Raw genomic sequence first — 5,611 nt, 5'->3', positions numbered from 1 at the left:
ACTTGTTCCTAAAATGTTTCTATTCTAGGGCAACTCAAAAAGCGTGTTGGAAACAGCCAGTTTCCAAATTGCCACCATCAACACTAGTAATAATGCTCAGAGCTTGTCAAAAATGGACAGCTGTTTTTTCAAGGGAAATTTTGTAAAAAAAAAAAAAACTAATCTGTTGAGGGTTTGCCTGTTTTCTTTGTTTTCTGTTTGTTTGTTTTTTTGTTGCAGGATTCAATGCCTAGCTGTGAGCACCCAAGTTTAAAAGTGTTAGTCAATCATTTATAAGACATGACTAATATTTGTGCAGTGTCATCAGTATGGCTTTAGGGACTATTCCAAAGGCAAATGCTCTGTCCTAAAGAGTTTACAGTCCAAGTTAGGACATGATGAGAAATGGTATTCTCTGCTGTGAATGGAAGGGAAGACAATGTAATAGGATGAATGCATGGTTGCTTTTGTTAGTAATGTGTGTGCTGAGGATTTTCATAATCAATCAGCTAAACAGAAAGAGCGCTTTCATAGGCATTCATACCTGGTCACAGAACAACGGGTTTTGGCCCTGGTGCTGCAATCAGATCTGTACGAATGGACTCCTGTACCCCTGAGGAACCCCATTTACCTCACTGGGACTCCGCATGGGTGCAGGGGTCCATCCATGCAGATCCAGTTCAATGAAATGGGCTGTGAAGTGTTGTTCTGTTCTGCAATTTGCTTATGTAACAATGACACTTACTCTTCAACTAATCCTGTCCTTCAGCTCACTTCATCTCCAATCTCTTAGCATCTGCTGAGGTTACCGACCAAAAATGAGACCGAGAGACAGTGATGCTAAGAGAGTTCGAGATAGATTCTTCTCCCTCTTGTGTGTCATCAACCAAAATCTACTAATTTGCATTGAGATTGATTTTAGAAGTCAATGGGGTTACACAGATTTGACTGAGGGCAGAAAGTGGGTAGACAATGGGGTCAAATAGGTGTCAGAATTTGGCCTGATGAACCTGTATTGCTGATGGGGAAGGTGTTGGGTGCCTAAGATTTTAGACACCTTAATAGTATGTGATTTTCAGACCAGGGTGCTCAGTAATTCCTGGAAATCAAGTCCATTTATGGTTTCTCAAGTTAACAATCCAAAAATTGAAAAAATCAAAATCACCACCTACTTTACAAATCTTGGCCTATAACATTATGCTAGAAGGAGAGAACATTTCCTGATTTTGGAAAAAAAAAACATCTTTGACTTGCAAACCTGTCACGTATGGGACTCAATTCACCACTGCCCACTCCTCTTTTCTGATGGGATAATTCTACTTTAATCATTGTAGTCATTCTGGGGGTAAAGCTAGAGTAACACAAGAGTTATGAGATCTATTTATACCAATTTATACCAATCACTGACAGACAATTGAAACAAATATTTACTATGCCACTTTTACAAGTTATCTGGCCAAACACAGCACTGACTCGAAAGCATTTTTCAATTTTGCTTCTTAATACTTTAATATTTTTCAACCTGTACCTTACCACAGTGCACAGGATGAATGATACGGGTTATGTTCAGAAGAAAGGGTTACACAGGAGGTTATACATGAGAAATGCTTGAGACAACACGGACAAGCTGTTGATTTCTGTGTAATTAAAGAAAATACCTGTGTAAAACTACATGGAATAGGACCCACTTAATTTTTATCCAACTGAGAGTGCTGAATTAGAAATGTGAATTTGTGCATCTAAGTCCACTTGGCTTTCAAAATATCACCTGGGTTTTCTCTCTCTCTCTCTCTCTCTCTCTCTCTCTCTCTCTCTCTCATTATTTCCATAAACCTGTTATTATATTGGTTAATTTATTTTCTTTTTCTCTTCTTACAGGTCATTAAATGTGAATGGAAAACCAAACCAGTGTGACTGAGTTCATTCTTGTGGGACTTTCGAATGACCCACAACTCCAAATTTTCCTCTTCCTGGTGTTTTTAATTACTTACCTAATCACCCTGGTGGAGAACATGATGATCATGCTGGTGATAAGGGTAGATCCTCACCTCAACACCCCTGTCTCATTTGGCCTTTGTTGATATCTGTTATTCCTCAGCCATTGTCCCTGAGATGTTGGTATTTCCAAGCAAAGCACACAACCATTTCTGTCAATGGCTGCATTGCCCAGATGTTCATCATCTTCCTTTCATCTGGTGCTAAAGTTTTCATACTCTCAGCAATGGCTTATGACCGATATTCTGCCATATGTCACCCATTGCATTATGCAGGGACCATGAACAAACGAGTCAGCAGCCAGTTGGTGCATGGTTCATGGACAGTGGAGCTCTTGTATAAACTGGTAAATACTATCCCAGTGTCAAAGTTGCACTTCTGTGGTCTGAAATCAGACATTTCAGATGTGAGCTCCCTCCGCTACGACAACTGTCTTGCACTGTGACCTTCACCAATAAAATAGTTCTTCTTTCTTCTGCAGTGCTATTTGGTTTCAGCTCCTTCCTCCTTACCCTGGTCTCCTATATTTACATCATCTCCACTATCCTCCAGATGCGCTCCACAGAGGGAAGACGTAAAGCCTTCTCTACCTGCAGCTCCCACCTCATTGTGGTGGGTTTATTATTTCTGACAGCTCTTTCCCAGTACATGAAACCCAGCTGAGTCTCTTCCCTGATTCTAGATGAACTCTTCTCCATTCAGTATGGTATTTTGACCCCCCCCCATGTTAAACCCAATCATCTATAGTTTGAAAAATAAAGATGTAAAAACAGCTCTGGCAAGAATATTAGCGAAAATTCAAGTATCTCATGTAATATAACCATATCTAGGTTTTATCATTTTAAATAAAATTATAGTATATATCAAAAGTTGCAAGGACTGGACTATCTATTTAGTTCATGCAACTGGTTGACACTGGTACACAACTGGCAATCTATTTAGTCTAAATAAAAGCACTATTGTAAACAGCTTCTAAGGCCAAAATTTCTGTGATGTAAATAGATATAGCTCAGTTGTCTTTGAAGGAACTATCTCATAGATATTTTACAGAATAACTGGCTGTATTTTAAAGAATCTTTATTGAGGTTACAGGGACAAACCATCCCGATGTGTAGAAAGAATAGTAAATATGGCAGGCGACCAGCTTGGCTTAACAGTGAAATCCTTGCTGATCTTGAACACAAAAAAGAAGCTTACAAGAAGTGGAAGATTGGACAAATGACCAGGGATGAGTATAAAAATATTGCTCGGGCTTGCAGGAGTGAAATCAGGAAGGCCAAATCACACCTGGAGTTGCAGCTAGCAAGAGATGTTAAGAGTAACAAGAAGGGTTTCTTCAGGTATGTTAGCAACAAGAAGAAAGTCAAGGAAAGTGTGAGCCCCTTACTGAATGATGGAGGCAACCTAGTGACAGAGGATGTGGAAAAAGCTAATGTACTCAATGCTTTTTTTGCCTCTGTCATAAATATAAAGGGAAGGGTAAACACCTTTTAAATCCCTCCTGGCCAGAGGAAAAAATCCTCTCACCTGTAAAGGGTTAAGAAGCTAAAGGTAACCTCGCAGGCACCTGACCAAAATGACTAATGAGGAGACAGGATACTTTCAAAAGCTGGGAGGAGGGAGAAAAAAACAAAGGGTCTGTGTCTGTCGGTGTGATGCTTTTGCTGGGGACAGAACAGGAATGGAGTCTTAGAACTTAGTAAATAATTTAGCTAGGTATGTGTTAGATTATGATTTCTTTAAATGGCTGAGAAAATAGCTGTGCTGAATAGAATGAATATTCCTGTCTGTGTGTCTTTTTTGTAACTTAAGGTTTTGCCTAGAGGGATTCTCTATGTTTTGAATCTAATTACCTTGTAAGATATTTACTATCCTGATTTTACCGAGGTGATTCCTTTTTACTTCTATTAAAAGTCTTCTTGTAAGAAAACTGAGTGCTTTTTCATTGTTCTAAGATCCAAGGGTTTGGGTCTGTGGTCACCTATGCAAATTTGGTGAGGATTTTTACCAAACCTTCCCCAGGAAGTGGGGTGCAAGGGTTGGGAGGATTTTGGGGGGAAAGACGTGTCCAAACTATGTTTTTTCAGGAACCCAGATAAAGTTTGGTGGTGGCAGTGGAAGTCCAAGGGCAAAGGGTAAAATAGTTTGTACCTTGGGGAAGTTTTAACCTAAGCTGGTAAAAGTAAGCTTAGGAGGTTTTCATGCAGGTCCCCAAATCTGTACTCTAGAGTTCAGAGTGGGGAAGGAACCTTGACAGCCTCTGTCTTCATGAACAAGGTCAGCTCCCAGACTACTGCACTGGGCAGCACAGCATGGGGAGGAGGTGACCAGCCCTCTGTGGAGAAAGAAGTGGTTCTGGACTATTTAGAAAAGCTGGACAAGCACAAGTCCATGGGGCCGGATGCGCTGCATCCGAGAGTGCTAAAGGAGTTGGCGGATGTAATTGCAGAACCATTGGCCCATATCTTTGAAAACTCATGGCGATCCAGGGAAGTCCCAGACGACTGGAAAAAGGCTAATGTAGTGCCCATCTTTAAAAAACGGAAGAAGGAGGATCCTGGGAACTACAGGCCAGTAAGCCTCACCTCAGTCCCTGGAGAAATCATGGAGCAGGTCCTCAAGGAATCAATTCTGAAGCACTTAGAGGAGAGGAAAGTGATCAGGAACAGTCAGCATGGATTCACCAAGGGCAAGTCATGCCTGACTAATCTAATTGCCTTCTATGATGAGATAACTGGCTCTGTGGATGAGGGGAAAGCGGTGGATGTGTTGTTCCTTGACTTTAGCAAAGCTTTTGACATGGTCTCCCACAGTATTCTTGCCAGCAAGTTAAAGCAGTATGGGCTGGATTTATGGACTATAAGGTGGATAGAAAGCTGGCTAGATTGTCGGGCTCAACGGGTACTGATCAATGGCTCTGTGTCTAGTTGGCAGCCGGTATCAAGTGGAGTGCCCCAATGGCCGGTTTTGTTCAATATCTTCATAAATGATCTGGAGGATGGTGTGGATTGCACCCTCAGCAAGTTTGCCAATGACACTAAACTGGGAGGAGGGGTAGATACACTGGAGGGTAGGGATAGGATACAGAGGGACCTAGACAAATTGGAGGATTGGGCCAAAAAAATCTGATGAGGTTCAACAAGGACAAGTGCAGAGTCCTGCACTTAGGACGGAAGAACCCCATGCACCGCTACAGACTAGGGACCAAATGGCTAGGCAGCAGTTCTGCAGAAAAGGACCTAGGGGTTACAGTGGATGAGAAGCTGGATATAAGTCAACTGTGTGCCCTTGTTGCCAAGAAGGCCAATGGCATTTTGGGCTGTATAAGTAGGGGCATTGCCAGCAGATCGAGGGATGTGATCGTTCCCTTCTACACTACAAGAAGTATGTGGAAAAATTGGAAAGAGTCCAGTGGAGGGCAAAAAAATGATTAGGGGACTGGAGCACATGATTTATGAGGAGAGGCTGAGGGAACTGGGGATGTTTAGTCTACGGAAGAAAAGAATGAGGGGGGATTTGATAGCTGCTTTCAACTACCTGAAAGGGGGTTCCAAAAAGGATGGATCTAGACTGGTCTCAGTGGTAGCAGATGACAGAACAAGGAGTGATGGTCTCAAGTTGCAGTGGGGGAGATTTA

General features: G+C 41.8%; 1 pseudogene; it reads left to right on the top strand.

Moving 5' to 3' along the window:
* The first annotated feature begins 1,865 nt into the window (after positions 1–1,865).
* LOC140897239 (olfactory receptor 5V1-like) lies at positions 1,866–2,794 on the top strand (annotated as a pseudogene).
* The last annotated feature ends 2,817 nt before the right edge of the window (positions 2,795–5,611 follow it).

Source organism: Lepidochelys kempii, chromosome 13 (assembly GCF_965140285.1).
Source record: "Lepidochelys kempii isolate rLepKem1 chromosome 13, rLepKem1.hap1, whole genome shotgun sequence".
Classification (NCBI taxonomy): Eukaryota; Metazoa; Chordata; order Testudines; family Cheloniidae; genus Lepidochelys; species Lepidochelys kempii.
This window is presented reverse-complemented; position numbering and strand designations above follow the sequence as displayed.